This window comes from Schistocerca cancellata, chromosome 4 (genome assembly GCF_023864275.1).
Source record: "Schistocerca cancellata isolate TAMUIC-IGC-003103 chromosome 4, iqSchCanc2.1, whole genome shotgun sequence".
Lineage (NCBI taxonomy): Eukaryota > Metazoa > Arthropoda > Insecta > Orthoptera > Acrididae > Schistocerca > Schistocerca cancellata.
Window position 1 is genome coordinate 278,918,300 of NC_064629.1, and position 21,383 is coordinate 278,939,682.

The window sequence follows — 21,383 nt, forward strand, 5'->3', positions numbered from 1 at the left end:
TAATTTTTGACTGCCGCTGACCGCTAAATGCTTTACGGGCTCGAAGCGCACGAGCAACAGCTGCGCTTTCTCTCAGCGAGATTGCGGCGTCAGAAATCGCTTCACTGCGCACATGACGGCATCGCAGTGATAGTAGCGCAGCCGTACAATATTGGAAGCCAACAAGTAATCACGTAAGCAGAAGAAAGCAGGCAATGTTTGTTTATTTCATTTATGAATACATTAAGAAGCGCAGCATGAGATTTTGTTTCACCTGATGGTTAGCTCACAGCTGCTGAAATGAGTTTTCGTGATACTATTTACATATTTAAGAGAAGATGAAAGCACATTGTTTATTTTCGAATGAATGTACAGTCGTTTGATGAATTAACAGTAAAACAACAGTTCCAACGTCCACTGTTCACTGTTGCACTCCAATTGATTTGCATTATCAATAAAGAATTGGCCACACGACATTGTGTAAAATAGTAATAAAAATTTGTAACGCCGTGTGGGAAACTTTGCACACAGAGTGCATACCAAAATTCGCAGATGATAGATGGCTTAAAAGTGCCAGAAGATTTGAAAAGCATGCTATGTGATCTGGACAACGAAATACCATTAACCTATGGCGAAAATTTACTTAACAGCAGAAGAAATGTTTTCGATGATTACTTTATAGACATGCTGGCAAAGTACGATGGCAACACAAATGCATCTACATTTGGTTGGTAACAATCGTAGCGAACATTGAATCAGTTTATTCCCGAAAGTGATATCGGTTATGTCACTACTGAAATGTGTACAGTTATGCATTTTGTGGCTGCTATACAATAAAGCATTGATTACATTGAATCGGCTGAGGTAACAGAATTCATTTTAAACTGTTACTGTTAACTGAAGATTTGTTCATTCAGATCAAAGGGCACTTGCCAGGAAGTAAAGCATTTGCTGCTTAGCACTATTTCAAGTTTTAAATGGCCACATTCGAGCTAAAACGTCACCTCCAGAACAGAAACACAAAGTATTTTGATAGTGATGTTTACCTACATCACTTCTCTCCTGAGTCGGTTTCGCAGCAAGACCGTCGCAGAACTACAAGCCACTGAAACCACGTGGCTCATAAATTAATCCTGTCACGGCACTCATTGCTAGATGCGTGTCATATTTCAAGGTTCTTTTTCACCCCTTCAATGAACACGTCCAAACCGGCTGCATCCATGGCCGGCTGGAAGCCGCTGTTTCTGGGATACGCGAAAGTGTGTGCACTGCCCCATTCGCCCATTCACCTACGACTGCTTCTCCACGGCGATCGGCGAGATCACTACGAAGCAATAGTGGCTGGCGAGCACAATTCTCTTGCCGCGTTCTCGCAGCCATTTCGCTGCGTCACTGCCGTAATGTGCGCCGCTTCCATGTTTGTGAATACACTGCTCAAACGTTGGAAAGAATGACGCTGCGAGCTCGTCACAATAAATCGCTCATTTGCATCGAGCCTATGGGTCAGCTACGTAGTCGCTTAGAGCCGATTTTTCATTTCTTTTCCGACGCTGTCATAGCTCTCGCATTCTCTCGACACTGGACATATTAGGGTTTTTGGATACCTTTCGACTCGAGATTTCCTCTGTCTTGCGCTTACTACAATTCCGAACATATTTGCCAGTCATATGAGACGACATCTTTCATAATTTCGTATTTTGAATTTAATACACTTTTTCACTTATATTCTGATGAGTTGTGAACACCTTAGACGGAATTTACTACACTTCATATCGAACCAAGCTATGGAGGTGTGTGTAAAATACCATTAGTTTATGCTGTAAAAGTCACCTTATCTCACTCTCTCTCCCTCTCCCTCTCTCTCTCTCTCTTTCTCTCTCTCACACATATATATTAGGGTGATTATAATTACACGCCAACGGCCTTGCCGCAGTGGTAACACCGATTCCTATCATATCACCGAAGTTAAGCGCTGTCGGACTTGGATGGTGACCATCTGGTCCGTCGAGCGCTGGTGGCAAGCGGGCTGCACTCAGCCCTTATGGGGCAAACTGAGGAGCTACTTGATTGAGAAGTAGCAGCTCCAGTCTAGGAAGCTGACATGCTGCCGCGAGAGCGGTGTGCTGACCGCATGCCCCTCCATATCCGCATTCGGTAACACCTGTGGTCTGAGGATGACACGCCGGCCGGTCGGTACCGCTGCGTCGGCCAGGGCCTGTCGACGGAGTTTACGTGTACTATTATAAGTACAGTTAAACTTTCAAACCGCTGTAGAAATAACACTACTGGTAAGAATGACGTCAAATTGCAACGGCATATTATCGGAGAAGGGGAATAGCAAAGAAGGATGTTTCGTAGGATTTTACGCACCGTGCTCACGGGTTTGTCCAATGTTCGGGCAATTCTCTGCGCACTACACGTTTGCACACCACCACTCGTCTCCTCCTGTATTGCTGTGGCCACCGCTTCCACTGACGTCGAATCAATTCGTTTCCTCCCTCTACCAGGTTGCACACCAAAAGAACCCGTCTTTTCGAATTTCCGAATCATTTTCTCGAGGCCCATGGCACTCATCGGACCCACGCCTTTTTTCAAACCCTTCAGTGTTCGGAACTTCTGAAGAGCGACGTGTGCACAGTCATCATTCTTGTAATACAGATTTTCAAGCACAGCGCGATCCTGCATTGAGACAGTCATGGCGAACGCTGCAGACCCGAAAGGAGGGAAAGACGTGTACCCGGCGTGTTTTTACCAACTTCATTGGGTCGTATGCATGACAGGTGTTTCCATTTACGTATTCTGACACATACAGCGCCACCTATTCATTCATTTTCACACTATTTTTTTTTTCTTCTGCCTTACGTTTTCCTCCTTCTCCGATAACATTCCGTTGCACTTTGACGTCATCCTGACCAGTGGTGTTATTTCTACAGCGTTTTGAAAGTTACAATGGCAGGTTATCAAGATTTAAGAGAGTTTGAACGTGGTGTTATAGACGGCGCACGAGCGATGGGACACAGCATCGCCGAGGTTGTGATGAAGCGGGGATTTTGCCGTATGACCATTTCACGAGTGTGCCGTGAACATGAGGAATCCGATAAAATATCAAATCGGTGCGACCGGGAAAAGATTCTGCAAGAACGGGACCAACGACGACTGAAGATAATCGTTCAATGTAACAGAAGTTCAACCCTTCCGCAAATTGCTGCAGATTTCAATTCTGGGTCATCAACAAGTGTCAGCGTCATAACCATTCAACAAAACATCATCGATACGGGTTTTCGGAGCCTAAGTTCCACTCGTGTACCCTTGATGACTGCACGACACAAAGCTTTGCGCCTCCCATGGGTCCGTCACCACCTAAATTGCACTGTTGATGACCGGAAATATGTTGCCTAGTTGGACGAGTCTCGTTTCAAATTGTGCCGAGCGGATGGACGTGTACGGATATGGAGACAACCTCATGAATCCATGGAACCTGCATGTCAGCAGGTGACTGTTCAAGCTGGTGGAGGCTTTGTAATGGCGTAGAACGTGTGCAGTCAGAGTGATATGGGGCCCCTGATATGTCTAGACGCGACTCTGACAGGTGACACGTGCGTAAGCATCCTATCTGATCACCTGCAACCATTCATGTTCATCGTGCATTCCCACGGATTTGTGGCAACCCACACGTCCCGAATTGCTACAGACTGGCTACAGGAACACTCTTTTGAGTTTAAACACTTCCGATGGCCACCAGACTCCCCAGACATGAACATTATTGAGCATATCTGTGATGCCCTGCAACGTGCTGTTCAGAAGAGATCTCCACCTCTTCGTACTCTTACGGATTTATGGAGAGCCCAGCAGGATTCATGGTGTCAATTCCCTCCAGCACTACTTCAGATATTAGTTGTGTCCGTATCAAGACGTGCTGCGGCACCAGTTTCTTCAGCTCTCCAGCTTTTCAGTGTACACTCCTGGAAATTGAAATAAGAACACCGTGAATTCATTGTCCCAGGAAGGGGAAACTTTATTGACACATTCCTGGGGTCAGATACATCACATGATCACACTGACAGAACCACAGGCACATAGACACAGGCAACAGAGCATGCACAATGTCGGCACTAGTACAGTGTATATCCACCTTTCGCAGCAATGCAGGCTGCTATTCTCCCATGGAGACGATCGTAGAGATGCTGGATGTAGTCCTGTGGAACGGCTTGCCATGCCATTTCCACCTGGCGCCTCAGTTGGACCAGCGTTCGTGCTGGACGTGCAGACCGCGTGAGACGACGCTTCATCCAGTCCCAAACATGCTCAATGGGGGACAGATCCGGAGATCTTGCTGGCCAGGGTAGTTGACTTACACCTTCTAGAGCACGTTGGGTGGCACGGGATACATGCGGACGTGCATTGTCCTGTTGGAACAGCAAATTCCCTTGCCGGTCTAGGAATGGTAGAACGATGGGTTCGATGACGGTTTGGATGTACCGTGCACTATTCAGTGTCCCCTCGACGATCACCAGTGGTGTACGGCCAGTGTAGGAGATCGCTCCCCACACCATGATGCCGGGTGTTGGCCCTGTGTGCCTCGGTCGTGTGCAGTCCTGATTGTGGCGCTCACCTGCACGGCGCCAAACACGCATACGACCATCATTGGCACCAAGGCAGAAGCGACTCTCATCGCTGAAGACGACACGTCTCCATTCGTCCCTCCATTCACGCCTGTCGCGACACCACTGGAGGCGGGCTGCACGATGTTGGGGCGTGAGCGGAAGACGGCCTAACGGTGTGCGGGACCGTAGCCCAGCTTCATGGAGACGGTTGCGAATGGTCCTCGCCGATACCCCAGGCGCAACAGTGTCCCTAATTTGCTGGGAAGTGGCGGTGCGGTCCCCTACGGCACTGCGTAGGATCCTACGGTCTTGGCGTGCATCCGTGCGTCGCTGCGATCCGGTCCCAGGTCGACGGGCACGTGCACCTTCCGCCGACCACTGGCGACAACATCGATGTACTGTGGAGACCTCACGCCCCACGTGTTGAGCAATTCGGCGGTACGTCCACCCGGCCTCCCGCATGCCCACTATACGCCCTCGCTCAAAGTCCGTCAACTGCACATACGGTTCACGTCCACGCTGTCGCGGCATGCTACCAGTGTTAAAGACTGCGATGGAGCTCCGTATGCCACGGCAAACTGGCTGACACTGACGGCGGCGGTGCACAAATGCTGCGCAGCTAGCGCCATTCGACGGCCAACACCGCGGTTCCTGGTGTGTCCGCTGTGCCGTGCGTGTGATCATTGCTTGTACAGCCCTCTCGCAGTGTCCGGAGCAAGTATGGTGGGTCTGACACACCGGTGTCAATGTGTTCTTTTTTCCATTTCCAGGAGTGTATATGCGGCACGAGGTGCCGCCCCACAGTGTCAGTATTTGCTCTTGAGCAAAAATGTTTGACGTCCACTGCTTTGCACTGTCGAAAAATTTTTTTCGTTGTATACCGAAGCACACTAGTAGTTCCGGGTGGATTGCGAATTATGTTAACATTATTTTCGTAGTCGTAAATATAGAGTTGTCGTTATGTTCACACCAAGTGTCCAACAAAAGCAATGAATTACTTCTGCAGATCGTAAGAAGATGTTGCGGATGTAACACTGTAACATATTCTCTCCCATTTCTCCAGATTTTGCAATGTAGATTACAAGATTGCTGCAAGTAAACATTCGATTTTTTTATCTATACACTCATTTTCTTGATGTTCTTGATATTGATATAAAGCTGCGGAAACAGTAATCCACTGACACTTATCATTGCCACTGTTGCATACGAATGTGTCATGGTATTCTCGGGCTGCACAAGCCACTCTGTCATCTTTTCACTTGAAATGATAAAGTACGGTTTGCACGCAGCTCTTGCACGAAACCTGAAAAAAATTGCTCTGAGCACTATGGGACTTAACTGCTGAGGTCATCAGTCCCCTAGAACTTAGAACTACTTAAACCTAACTAACCTAAGGACATCACACACATCCATGCTCGAAGCAGGATTCGAACCTGCGACCGTAGCGGTCGCGCGGTTCCACACTGTAGCACCTAGAGCCGCTCGGTCACTCCGGCCGGCACGAAACCTGACTGACTGGCTTTATACACAGCATTTTAGGGGAAAGCAAGAAGCTTCATTTACACGTCACCTACCAATTTTTCTACTTTATGACCTAATGATATCTCCTTTGCGCGTTTTTTTGTGGTAACCTTCGTAATTTTGCTACTTCCTTTTAGTATAATTTCCTGTATCTGTTTAACCAAGTCGACGAAGCCTGGAAATCAATAATGTTTATTCATCTCTAATTCAGAGCGCACATTACTGTGAAACTCTTGAACCTCTACAAAGGTAGATGCTCTTAGCGACCACTCCAATTATTACGGGTATTAAATGAGTTGCAAATTAGAGTGAATAGTAATTGTGGTCAACTGTTTTAGAGGAATTATAAATAGAAACTGAAATTCGCCTTACAAGTTACGATCGCGTTCTGCCGTGTTATCTATTCACCGATGTACCAGGAACCAAGAGTACGTGCACACCGTGTTGCGAATGCGCTGTCTGCTACAGCTGCGGCAGGGGTATACGTTACTTCTGACGCCTGGCGAGCTAGGAATTTAGCAGTTTTAAACATTTTTCTTAAAGTACTTGCAGTGTTTCTTAGATGCTAAAATTCTGACATCGTGTTTCTTTCGGTGTATTCTTTCTGCATAAAACATTTCAGGGCAGTTTTCGAAATGTCGGACTATACCGTTCCCCAGTAAGTACCGTTGAGGCAAAGGACATACAGCGCGGACTATGTTCCTGCACGTAACTTGCGGAGAGAAACTTTCTGCACTTGTTGCGTCTCCTGCTGTCGATTCAATTACGGCAAGAGTAGCGCCTGCATTGGTGGCGTCCTGAGCTCCCGGCGATAGTAAGCCGCGTTGTTATAGATGTTATTGTGCTAGCTTGCTACCCGGAATTATTGTCGTCGTAGCTGGCTTACGGGCGCCTGTGCCGATAACGACCGACGCCTGAGGCTAGACCACCTGCGAGACAAGGGTGCTCGTGCGATTGCAAAAAAATGGTTCAAATGGCTCTGAGCACTATGCGACTTAACTTCTGAGGTCATCAGTCGCCTAGAACTTAGAACTAATTAAACCTAACTAACCTAAGGACATCACACACATCCATGCCCAAGGCAGGATTCGAACCTGCGACCGTAGCGGTAGCTCGGTTCCAGACTGTAGCGCCTAGAACCGCACGGCCGCTCCAGCCGGCGTGCGATTGCAGTCCAGTCAGAACGTAGTTACGGATACTGCATCATTCGACATAGTTTTAGGGGCACAGTCATCCGGCGGGATGTAATGAGGTGTCACTGGGTACACAAAACGATCATCTTTAGTTCATGTAGTTGGTAATTTGGTCAGCAGTTCTTAAATTTCTGACTTATTACTGCCGATACCTGTGTCCTTCCTTCGATGGCCACATCACGATATGTTTCAACATGATAAAGTAAGATCACATATCAAGCGTGCTGTCCTGAAGTACATGACACAGATTGAATTCGACTGCTGCTCTGGCCATCACATTCTCCAGATCTCTCATCCACTGAAATCATCAGGCTATGGGTCGCTGAGCGACTGGCACGCCACCACTCGCCAAGTACGACGGTCACTCCAAAAGAAATGCACACTATTTTTGTAAAAATACAGTTTTCATTCTGCATGTGTGAAAGTCTTACAGTGTGTAGATACATCCTTCCCGCTTGTTTTCAAACTTGGTTCAACCTCTTCCCGTGAGTGGCGCCGTCACAGCATGTCTTCAAGATGGCTGCTACACTTGACGTTCGTCAGAAGCAACGTGCTGTCATAGAATTCCTGTGCTGTGAAAACGAGACAGTGATAAACATCCACAAGAGGTTGAAAAAGGTGTATGGAGATGCTGCTGTCGATCGCAGTACAGTTAGTCGGTGGGCAAGCAGGTTACGTGATGAAAGCGGTCACGGCAATATTGAGGATTGTCCTCGCAGCGGCAGGCCTCGTACTACACACGCTCTAGACAATGTGCAGAGAGTTAACGAATTGGTGACTGCTGACAGACGCATCACGGTGAACGAATTGTCACGCTACGTTGGGATAGAGGAAGGAAGTGTTTGCAGAATACTGAAAGTGTTGGCGTTAAAAAAGGTTTGTGCCAGGTGGGTTCCCAAAACCACACCTTCTTCTGGAAAAGTTATGGCTACGGTGTTTTTCGATTCCGAAGGACTCTTGCTTGTGAACATCATGCCAAGTGGAACCACCATAAATTCTGATGCATATGTCACGACCCTGAAGAAACTTCAAGCTCGACTGAGTCGCGTTCGACCACATCGGCAAAAGCAGGATGTTTTGCTGTTGCACGACAATGTACGGCCACATCTCAGTCAAAAAACCATGGAAGCGATCACAAAACTCGGATGGACAATTCTGAAACACCCGCCTTACAGTCCTGACGTGGCTCCATATGACTATCATCTCTTTGGGAACTGAAAGACTCTTTTCGTGGAACAAGGTTTGAAGATGATGACTCCCTTGTGCACGCTGCCAAACAGTGGCTCCAACAGGTTGGTCCAGAATTTTACCGTGCGAGTATACAGGCGCTGGTTGCAAGATGGCGTAAGGCAGTCGAGAGGGATGGAAATTATGTGGAGAAATGAAAATATTGTTCCTAAAGGATGTATCTACACACTGTAAAACTTTCGAACATGTAGAATAAAAGATGGATTTAAAAAAAAATTGTGTGCCTTTCTTTTGGAGTGATCCTTGTACTATTACTGATGATCTGAAGCTGGAAACAAAGACATACCCGTATCTGTTATCCAAGCTCAGCTGGAATCGATGGCCAGGAGTGTTAGAGGCATTGTTTCTGGCTGACGTGGTAGGTCTGTCTACTAAGCTTCACACCTTGTATACTCCCAGGTAATCCACAAATTTAATCATACACTCTTCCTCCTATACTGTATACAAACAACAAGTAAAATTTCGTTGTTACAAATTTAATGGCCTCTCTCAGAGTGGTATACACTCTTTATAATGATGTAAGTTACTGCTGAGAATATTGAGATCCATGTTTCTAGTATTACTGATACAGGCGACGCAGTAGCATGCAAACGAATGGAATATTATTTCCTGCTTTTTGTTTAATAACGGCGTAACGGCTCACACAGTAGTTGACAGTGTAGTATGAAATGTTTTATGGACTGCTGTTCAGCGGGAGTGGGGCAGAGGAGTTATTATCCTCTAATAACCAGACGTACCTGAGGCGCAAAGGATTTAGTGACAATAAAGCTGAAACGCTCTCGAAATTGGGATCTAGAATTCCGCACGTTGCCCTGCTTCGCTCGTTGAGCTCCTCATATTACGCGAACCTCGAGTGTGTGTGTGTGTGTGTGTGTGTGTGTGAAAGACAGAAAGATAGGAAGGTAGGAAAGAGAGAGAGAGACAGAGAGGGAGACAGAGAGGGAGACAGAGAGAGAGAGAGAGAGAGGTACGTAGGAAGCGTGGGCGATGCAGAGAGTGGATGCGTGGTAACGAGCGTAGGATGGTCGAGGCAATTTAATTACGGTGCGCCTTGCCGCCTGCAAACGGAGCAGCGCCATTAGCACACAGCAGATTGTGTGGGCGGCTGGCCAGCTATTATGTCGGTCCGGGTGAGCTTTGTCTGTGCACCACTGCGTCCGAAAAATAGCAGAAATATTTGTCCATGTGGAACGACCGGAAAAATGGGTTCAGCATTGTTCCAGCATTACTACTACCCTCTGTCTTATCTGGCTAAGTGTCATTCTTCGTACGTGCGTTGTTCTCGCCGGGCGTTCTTACAGTCAGTATCAGTTTCATCTTCCGCCCTTCTTACGATAGTTTTACTACGTCGACGATAATCAGTCTGGTTTAATTCGACAAAAAAGACTTTTGAAGTAACAGTTACTTTCACAAGATGGCCGTCCGCTGTGACCGAACTGTTGTAGGCGCTTCAGTACGGAAACGCGCTGCTGCTACGGTCGCAGGTTCGAATCCTGCCTTGGGCATGGATGTGTGTGACGTCCTTAGGTTAGTTAGATTTAAGTACTTCTAAGTCAAGGGGACTGATGACCTCAGATGTTAAGTCCCATAGCGCTTAGAGCCATTTGAACCATCACAAGATAATACAAACAAGCATCTGAACTCTCCAGTGAATAACGAAACAATAAATTGCCGGAAAGTAGCATCTTGCAAACAGCAACAAGTTTCTGCAGTTTTTTTCTAGGATTAAAAATGCAATAATAACTTTGTTGGAATAGCTACACTTCACAGAAGTTATATAAATAGCACCAGACAATAAAATAATCATCTCCAGGAGACATCAAGCTAATATCGTGGTTCAAATGGTTCAAATGGCTCTGAGCACTATGGGACTTAACTGCTGAGGTCATCAGTCCCCTAGAACTTAGAACTACTTAAACCTAACTAACCTAAGGACATCACACATCCATGCCCGAGGTAGGATTCGAACCTGGGACCGTAGCGGTCACGCGGTTCCAGACTGTAGCGCCTAGAACCGCTCGGCCACTCCGGCCGGCGCTAATACCGAGTAAGACCGATTATATCCTTTTGTATCCTTGATAATGTGCTCAATTCGGCGAGAAAGAAAGTCCACAACTTTCGTCATAGATGTCATATCCAGCTGAAGCCATTCATTGATGATCAGATCTCACAGAGCTACCAAACTTTGAGGATAGCTACATTTTAACTGTTGTTCCAAACAGTCCGACACATTTTCTACGCTATTAACATCAGGCGATTTAGCGGGTGAGTCAATGTGAGGTGGGGTACCTGACGATTAGTCAAACCAAGAACGTATACGTGAAGCCATATGAAAACTGTTGTTGTCATCTTGGAGGACGGGAGTGTTCACAGCTTACTCATTATGAAGATGTAAATAAAGGGCAAGAACTGGTCACCGTGAATGTGGAAATACCTGAATGAGTGCGCCAGGATCATGGCATTTTACATACACATCGCCATGTTCGCTCGGAAACTGATGGAGTACTGGAATAGTATGCAGCTCTATTTTAGACACATAATCGCAGATTTAAAAAAAGCTCGTGTCCTAATTATTTATACAGCGATAAGGCAAAACATTATGACCACTGCCAACCGCGACGTTGGATGTCGCCCGGTGGTGTTGCGGGCACCTGACATTCTAACAAGCGTATGTAAGCTGAGCAGACACAGACAGGGGATCACCCTAGCGAAGATATGGGTTGCAAAGTGGGAATACATTGAGATAAGCGACTTTTACAAAAGGTCGATTATTATTACGCATATCCTATGAATAAATATCTCGAAAACGGAGAATCTGGTCGAATGTTCACGTGCTACTGTCTTGAGTATCTACAGAAAGAGGTAGAAGGGCAATGAAGCTATCACTAGGCGTTAAATGGTTGGATGCCCACGACTCTTCACAGAACGTGCGGTTCGGAGGCTTGTCTGCTCTGTAAAGTAGAATAGGTGATGATCTGTGGGATCTCCGCCGAAAAAGCCCAATGTTGGTGCAAGCACAAGCCTTTCGGAGCACATTGTTGAACATGGAGATCTGCAGCAGACCATCTCTATGTGTTCAAGTGTTGACACAAGGGCATCGTCAATTACTATTGCAGGGGGCACGACCCCACCGGGATTTCACCGCCGATCAATGAAAAAGTATCGGCTATTCGGGTGAATCACATTTTTGCTACACTTGGTCGCTGGTCGTCTCTACAATCGCCGCCATCTAGATGAACGGTGGCTCGAAACGTGCAGCGCACCACGGACATAGGCTGGTGTGGGCGGTATTATGCTATGGGAGACACTCTCCTGCGCTTGCATGGGATCTGTGGTAGTAATCGGAGACACGCTGACAGCTGCGGACTAGCTGCATCCCTTCATGCTTGATGTCTTCCCCGACAGCGATGTCATCTTTCATCTGTATAATTGCCCGTGTCTGGGAGCCATAACCGTGCAACAGTGGGTTGAGGAACATTATAGTGAACTCACGTTGGTATCTCGGCGACCAAATTCGCTCTACGTAAATCCCAACTGGGTCATTATCGGGCGTCATCACCGCGTACGCTGACTATCGAATGAGTCTACTGTTGCCGACATACAGTGCGCGTAAGGACTACGAAGATACGATATGGTGAAATAGGACTCATGCGGAGGCATAAGAGAATTGTTTCTCCCTCCCTCTATTTGCGAGTGGAACTGGTAACAAAATGACTACTAGTGGTACAGGGTACGCCCCCGCCACACAACGCACGGTGGTTTGCAGATTATTGATGTAGATGTTGATGTAGATTTGCGAGCAACAAAAATTTCCGCATCTTTTGGTATGGCGTGCAGATAACAGTAGGATTCGTAAGCATCTGGCAGATAACACTATGCCTGTCGATATTGACTGAAAATTATGCGCAAGAGTCTTTGAACTATTGATCGGTCATCGCATTCCTTCTCAAGCAAAGTGCAATAAAATGGAATTCGAAGATCTGCTTTCTGTCTTCCCTGACTTGTCATCCGCAGAAAGGCGTCTTGTTACGTTATTCCATTTGTTTCTTTGGACTTTTTTCTCGTTTAGGATGATACTGACGAATATCGAACGTTCTATTGATGCGACTCTCCAGAAGATATCGAAGAGTATGAGCGTTTGAGACGCCTTTCACCGTTTGACCAAGAACAGCCCTTTAGAACGGCAAGACTTCCTACAATTACAATCAAACTGCTCTTTGACGATGACAGTAGTGACCATGGAGGTCGACCATCTCAAGAGCCGATGAAGTCATCAGTATTCCACTTCTCATCACGTTATAAATGCTGGATACTTTCTTTCATGGTGACAAAATAAAATAAATGCCAAATTACGGTATAAATAGAAACTTCTATGCTTCCTTTTGTTCTATATACTCTGAATGATAAAAGAATACCAGTAGATATATAAACATATTGTATTTCACACTTTCTGAAAAATAACTGAAAATGAAAAAAAAAATTAAAAGACGGTCAAAAGTTTTGTGAAATCATTTGTTTAAAAGTAAGAAATAAAATAAATTGATTTGATGCACCTTTGAATGATGTTCGAAATCATGTACAGCAAACGAGGTGTCGAATTAACTTCAGTGCTTCATTTATATTCTTAGAATTTTAAAGAGTACTAGAGGATATTTGTCTAGTACGTTATGTATAATGTTCAATCTGCTGTTGCGTGGCCATGACATATTTGTGTCATCTACGCCAGGATACGTCAAAACGTTGCTAGCATTTTTCAGTTCAAAAGTGTTTCAATAGTGAGTCCTTCAAATATCAGAAAAGACAATGCGTGTGGCGCAAAAAGTAATGTCTGCTTTACAAGTGCTGTCCTCATCATTGTTCTTGCTCACTCAGTTTTCCCTGTAAAAAAAAGGTACATGATATCGAGCAAAAGTCCTAATCTTGTCAAATGTTTCTCTAATCTATTTTATTTCTTACTTTCAGACAATTGATAGTATCTGTTACTGATTCAATGTTCTGGAAAACTAATTGTACAAATATAATGTATTGTGGTACATGGCTTTTTTCTCACTGACCACGTGGATACAGCCAAATTGTTGGTTTCCTATCATAAATTGATTGATTATAACTACAAAAGTATTCTCCACAACGTGTACATCTTTCCTACAAATATTTTGTGTGAATAAGTGGTAAACTGTGGGTGTTTTCTTTGTGTGATGAGCCAAATTTGGAGCTTCATTTAAAAGAGCTCCACACCAAATAACGTCATTAACGGAGTTCCTTCTCCCGTCTGTAAAAACGTTGAATGAGTTTCACTAACAATTCTCGGAAAAACTGAGGGTTTAATTTACAAAGTTCTTGGTGGTCCTTTGTGTGAAAATCAACCTTGACTGTGCCTTACGAAAGTCTGGTTGCTAGTTTTTCTCCATATAAACTTATACTCGAATTTACTGACGGGTTATCACCTCTAACGTTGAACCAATGAAGCTACTGTGTGTACAGTAGCCTCCTCATTTTGCTCGTCCAGGTTTTACGGTAGTCAGTCGTTTCTCCGACCGAACTGGTATAGGTGGGAGCTTCTTAAGATCCTTTTATTTGGATTGTCTTTAAGCATGTGGAGTGCGTACCTTCTTTTATTACTTGTGTGATGTGTTGCAAGTTGCCAAAGAACTGTAAGGTACGTTTGTTTTTAGGAGGGTGTTTCGTTCATTTGAATCTGTTTTCTTGGTTTTCTGATACGTCCAAGGAATCATATGGAACGCTGGATTCCCACACAGTAAATATCAGCACAGTTTTCCAATGTTTCAGTTGATATCCACTCCCTATCACCCCATGCCGGAAGTAATGCATAATCACTGAAGGTGGTGATTGGTAGACAGAATTAACTTTTCCAATATCTACTGATAGCACCAGTTCCGTTGCGCTTAAGACTGGAAGGATCATGTCAGATAAATTATTAGATTTGGCTACTTATGCTTCAATCAACACCAGAGTAGTGGGGTCCGATCCCTATAGCATTGATTTCTAATCAGTTCCACCCACCCCTCTCCCAACCTGGTGGCTTATTCCTGATGAATTGTGCGATATTATAATAGAAAGGGACTCAATGATTTCACTCGTCGATTGACAGGGCTCGAAGCAAGTAAGATTGTTGATTAACTGAAAAAGTAAAACGATAGTAACCCTTCAAGGTAACTGACTAGCTGGTTACTACGGTGCGATGGCGCGGCTCGATTATTAACTAGTTATAATTAAGTGCTATTGTAAAGGCTATGTTTTCATCCTCAGCAACATCAAAGGCAACGTCTACTGTCGGGAGAGGCCACTGTTCTTAGAAGATGACATCACGAAGGAAGAAAGATTAGTGTTTGACTCTGCGCTGGTGATGAGGTCATTAGAAACGGGGCAAGGGCTTAGATTGTGGACAGATTGATCTCATAATTTTCTTTAATGATTACAAAAAACCAGAGAAAATTTAAATCTACACTGCTGGGCAAGTAACTGAACCTTGGTCATCCTAAATGCGAGTCTAGTGTGTCAACATCTGGTGCACCTCACTTGGTACGATCTTATAATTAAATGTTTCCCTGAGACATTTAAGTCTCTTCACTATCTACGATAATGATCGAAGCAGAAGAAATGAATTAAAATTTGTGCTGCGGCCGGGACTCGAACATGGGTCAACTTGGCTGTTTCGTGCAGCACTGTTGACCACTGTACTGCAGTGGTGTAATGGCGCCGGCACGGTAGCTCAGCTGTCAGAGAGCTGGTTGGTCTCTGTAATAAAAAACTGAGTAAAAGGATCAACAACGAATTTGAACGGATGCCATGTGACGTCCGCAACGACTAAACACAACAATCAACAACGAACAAAATGAATAAAAAGGTTAGCATTTGCGCCTACCAAGCAAGAAAACCCGGGTTCGACTCCTGGCCGCACACCAAACTTTAATTCATTTCTTCTGCTTCGAGCATTATCACTTGGTAAGATAATGGAGACTTCTCAAACAACAGGTATTGCTCATACATTTTATGCTCGAAACTGCATATTGAAAATGCCAGGCAACATGGTATTTCCCGTATTTATACAGGAAAACTGAAACGAAACCACATTGCAGACCGTGTCTGCAACATTTACTGTGAATCAGCGTTCATCACCGCAATGCAGTTGGAAATAATCAAAATTTTTGATTTAGTTCCTCTAACTGCGTGCTACTGGGCTGTGACGCGTGGATTTAAACATATACAAAGATTGCAGAAATGTACCTACGAATAACCAACAGCTTAATTACATTATTTTATTTTTTCAAGGTGATGATTAAATCTTGATGTCTACCTCTCTTATCTCCTGAGAAGCCCATTAAAGTAGAATTAGAGAGATTCGATCTCACGTGGAGAGGAACAGGAAATGGAGAAAGGACAGTGGTTCATGAAACACACTCCTCCACCCGCCGCAGCGTGGCCTGCGGGTCGTTGACATAAACGTAGATGCAAACACACAGAAACTTATGTGATCCGGTTCGTCTTTTACCAGCAAGATATTAACATATGAGAGGAATTCATAATACTCCATACACTTTCGCTTAAGTGTTCGATTTCTCATTATTTGAGTAATTGGTCCTCTTAACATGTGTTGGAATCCTAGGGTTTGAAGTCCTGTGCACGACGAAGAAGTTGTGGAACAAGAACAAGCGCGGGTAGCATACGCATGAGTAAGGAAATAGAGTGCGTTCTTTTCGAAGGAACCATTCTGGCATTTAACTCAGTGATTTAGAGCAGCTGCGGAAAGCGTAAATCAGGATGGCCATAAGAATATTTTAATCCTTCTTCTTACGAATGGAAGACCAGTGACTTAGCAAATGCGCGACCTCGCTCCATGGATAACTAATATTGCTTATGCAGTTTACTACTGTGTGGTGTTACGTTGTCCCTATAACTCGCCCGAATAATGACTTCATTTTCGCAACAGAAGATATCAACGTTATCGAGTCGGAGGTTACGGGGCAGTGAAACTCAGGCTATTCATCTTGTGCCGTCACATGGAGCCCAGAATTCCTCTACAAGCAGCCGTCTGGATTTCCACTGACACATAGTTCGCCGTGTGAAGACTGCAGACATCAACCTCATGACGCACTATTGGAACCTGTGTGCCCACTGCTCGATTGGTCTACTGATTACTATACAGACTGTTTATTGTTGCCCTCATAACAACTTTGTGAGGACTTACGGAATTGCTGGTATTATTCTTCCATCATAGTTTGCCCGCTCAAGCCAACCTAACTCGTCCAATTTTGTGAACTTTAACCTTGTTATGTGATGTTTAATTGTGAATCAGTAGAAGCTGCGTACGATGGTACACAGGAACTAAACAAGCCCGTCCTAAATTTGTTATGGGTAAAGAAACTTCCTGGCAGATTAAAACTGTGTGCCGGACCGAGACTCGAACTCGGGACCTTTGCCTTTCTCGGGCAAGTGCTCTACCAACTGAGCTACCCAAGCACGACTCACGCCCCGTCCTCACAGCTTTACTTCTGCCAGTACCTCGTCTCCTACCTTGCTAGTTCTGCAAGGTTCGCAGGAGAGCTTCTGTAAAGTTTGGAAGGTAGGAGAAGAGGTACTGGCAGAAGTAAAGCTGTGAGGACGGGACGTGAGTCGTGCTTGGGTAACTCAGCTGGTAGAGCACTTGCCCGCGAAAGGCAAAGGTCCCGTGTTCGAGTCTCGGTCCGGCAGACAGTTTTAATCTGCCAGGAAGTTTCATATCAGCGCACACTCCGCTGCAGAGTGAAAACCTCATTCTTTTCTTATGGGTGTTTATGGCAGTGAAAGGAAAGGGTAGTGATAAAGATGATATCGCGGCATAGCCTTCTCCTACCGCATAGCATCAAGGTGACGGCTGAGCTTAGCGTCTCCATCCGATGGGCGGATGGTACAAGCCCTCTCACCATTAGATAGCGGAAAGGAGCAGCTAGTGGTAAAAATCTGTGTAATATGATCTCTGATTCTTTTGATGTTGGACAACTCCTGTGCAGATACACCGGAAAGATGTTGCATGTCTACATGATGTCCTTTCATGTGTGCATACTATTCCATTCCACTGTTTTAACCATTTCATTCAAACGCAGCATTTTCATTTTGGTGGAGGAAAAGTAATAACGTATGACAACACAGCAACTTCTTTATTTGGAAAATATGACTCTGTAAATACTGCATGTGCTAACACATATTGTTTTCAGCAAATGTTTAGATTTGTAACTCTTGTGAAACTTCTGGTTATAATTGCCTGCCACACGGAATTGGTTCCTCAAGGAATCGTGGTGCTAGTCTTTATATTCGTTAATCTTCAAAAATACGTTCTACACAAATGCATAGTTTTGTAGCTAAGTGACCTTGATGAGCAATAAATCACACATATCAGTATTTTACAATCACTTTCATTCGTTTTTACCCGTTACAGTTGGGTTATTCTCCGTGTAAGTGGGGACGCTGTCTATGTCGTTCTGCATTTCTCATCATCTAGCGGCGATATTGCTCTATAGACAAGTTCGCCAGCGAACTATCGCTTATCTGCTGACTGTCTGATAGATCAAGCCCGTCTATTCACAACATTGTAAGCTATGTAATGCTTCCCTTCTAGAGCACTCTACGTTACTTTCCGTTCTGTCAGACATTCGGCGGGCAATTTTAATAAATTTATTTTTGGGGATAGTCTGTTTTCCTTTGCATTTAACAGAATGGCTTTCTGATGTATAGTACCCAGTTGTACGGATTTTTATATTAACACAATCACAATTATTTTGCCAATTTTAAGAGCTAATGCTCCTGTACTGAGGCAAGATGACTTTGACCACAGGGAAAGATGACAATAGCTATGAAAGTTTGATGCCTTTTATTCTTAGAAAGTGAGTTAGTACCTTAAGTAATTAAACATTAATTTATTTCCTAGTAAACAGTATGTTATAAAAGGGGCCTGCCCCGTAGCCGAGCACGTTAACGCCCGATTCTGTAATTAACGACGACGGCTGATGAGCCGGCCATTGTGGATGTGTTTTGCAAGCAGGTTCTCACATCCAACTAGGTAAATACAAGGCTGATAGCCACGTCCTGCCTCAGATATACGCTACGCGAATATTTAAATAATGTGCTCTAACCTGAACGTAAGATTTTCCCTAGACGCAGAGAGATGGGCTACACAGGTTTCGTCCCGGATGTGGGGAGGTGGGGGCTCTCTGTCACTAACAGTGCCACAACACGTATAACAATACCTCCAGATCTTTAAAGAAAAGGGAAGATGCAAGAAGAAGAACAAGAAGAAAAAGAGAGTATTTAATGAAAGTATTATTGCGTTTCAGATTAATATAACTATGGCTCAGTGTTTTTCGTTTGCAAACATTAGACACAAATTTTCATCCTTCAGCGTTTGAACAGTCCTAATCCTACTATATATGGCACACGCAACACTCTGTCCAGTCTCTTGTTGGATGGTCAAAGTAGATCTCATCACACGCAGGACACTGCTCTGAACTTCCTTGGTAAATTTTTCTTTGTTTTTCTAACGCTGTTGTTCCACCTAGTGTGCTTCCTTATCAATCAACATTGCTTTCATAAGTGGGCTTATTAAAAGACTTACGTTCTGTGCAGTGTATTTTTCCGTTATCTTCACACATGGACATTCTTAGGCGATGGTTTAGAAACGAAAGTACTGTACTTCAAACCCGGTTTGGTTTAACGGTAACGGTAGTTTCTGAAGATCACATTTCTTATTTATGCTCAATCTGATGTTCAGGTTCACCAGCAGATGAATTAGGGGTCTCGTGGGTTAACCTTCAGTTACAACAGCCTAAGAAAGAGTGCAGAATGGTTATAATTAAACTTTCGCTATTTTTGAGGGCCTCGATGAAAAATAAGTGATAGTAGAACAATGAAATTTTGTAGAAATATTTGTAAGGACATGCAGAAGAGATATAAACAATAAACTACTGAAAGAAACACATTTTAATTTCCACATCAGAGGGTAACATTAGTTCATTGTGTACCATGTTTACGTCTTAGGTTACAGACGTTGCTCAGCGTGACAACTACCCGCATCCACGACAGCATGGAGCCGCAATAGAGATACCCTTTCACAATTGTTTGCAGCAGATTTCGAACGGTGGACCATGGAATGTTCAGCTGTCGTGACACAGCTCATGCACTGCTTGAAGATCGCACATTGTGTCCGGCATTCTCAGCCATGGAGACAATAATTTCTTCAACAATTTGTGGCGCAATAGGCCGTCGGCGTCCTTCAAGAGCATTTCCCAAATAAACAGTTAATTCTAACTTCCATCGATACTCACGAAGAGCAGGAGCAGCACTATCGCTGATATTTTGATAAAACAGCTTCACGAGTACGCCTGCCCCTCTTGTCCGGCCCCATGTTGACTGTCTGCAACTGTAACGATGCTTGTGTTTCAGCACTACGTCGCTGTACCAGTAATGGCAAGTCCCGACACAAACAATACTAACAACGCAAATTCTGCAGAGCACAGACTGAACATTATTATTAAAAAGTTGGGTGCACGTACGGCAAACAGTTTTCCCTTTACATTGGCTCAAGTACCGAAAGTTTAATTATAACTACTTTGTATTTTCAGTTTCAGCACGAACCGCAACAAGGAAACGATCTGTGGTTTTCGCCGCAACAAAATCCTCATTGAAAATGGTTCAAATGGCTCTGAGCACTATGGCACTTAACATCTGAGGTCATTAGTCCCCTAGAACTTAAAACTACTTAAACCTAACTAACCTAAGGACATCACACATATCCATGCCCGAGGCAGGATTCGAACCTGCGACCGTAGCGGTCGCGCGGTTCCTGACTGAAGCGCCTAGAACCGCTTGGCCACACCGGCAGGCTAAAATGCTCATTGAACATAAGGTGATCGTACAGTTCGATTTCACATTCTTTGGCCCCATTAACCGCATTACCGACTGTAGCTGCTTTGAAAAGTTTTTGGCGATTGCAGTAGGTAAGTCATGAATAAACAGTGAATGTGAAACGAATATTTTCTAAGATAGTCATTCGGAGCATAGAATAACCATCTCACCAGTTATTCCACAAGAGCTTATGTTGAACATCTAGAAAATTATAAAACGGCAAGCAATGTACACGACAGTTACTTAACACAAACTGAACTCTAAACTCGAGGTACCTGTTTCACCATGCGAGTGTGAAGCGATTTTTGGTATGCGTATAATGATGGTTCCTAGAAGTATGCACTTAAAGTAAATGATAAATGACCTTAGCCCACTCGTGAAGTTGCTCACTGTAAAATATCGAATTCTTCGAGCAAGTCATATATTTATGAATATTTCCTTAATGATTGTATCTTGTTTATCAGTCGGCAATGTAATTCAGTGTTGAAACTCTTAAGGGTCTCTAGACAGACAGAATCTACTGGTTCACCTGTATCTACTACTTGCAGAAAATAGTTATGAAAAAAGTAAACTGTGTTTCAGACGAGTGGTTTTTCTTGAACCTCTGCTTATTCTTTTAAAGATGGTTCTTTTCTCTCTGGAACGTCATATTGTTCGATTTGCTAATTCTTTCCAGGACTGTACAACAGATGGACGATATGGTTATTGGTCTGAAATTCAGTACATCTGTTCTTTTACCGTTTTTGTAAAGTGTGTCTATCCAGGGCGCAAGAGATCCCAGTTAATATGAGCCAGAAAGGGGGCTGATTCCGCAGATAACACTGTACGATATAGACTTTTTTTGCACAGGCAAGAACCATAGCCTGAATTCCCACTAATTACGTAGCTGATTACCGACAGACAAATTCCCCCTAATTACGTAGCTGATTACCGACCAGACGCA

At 44.3% G+C, this 21,383-nt stretch overlaps 1 non-coding gene across 1 annotated transcript; it reads right to left on the reverse strand.

Annotated features, from left to right (window-relative positions):
* Positions 1 to 16,949: 16,949 nt before the first annotated feature.
* Trnas-aga (transfer RNA serine (anticodon AGA)) lies at positions 16,950 to 17,024 on the reverse strand. Its single transcript has one exon. It is a non-coding gene; the product is annotated as a tRNA-Ser (tRNA).
* Between the last annotated feature and the right edge of the window lie 4,359 nt (positions 17,025 to 21,383).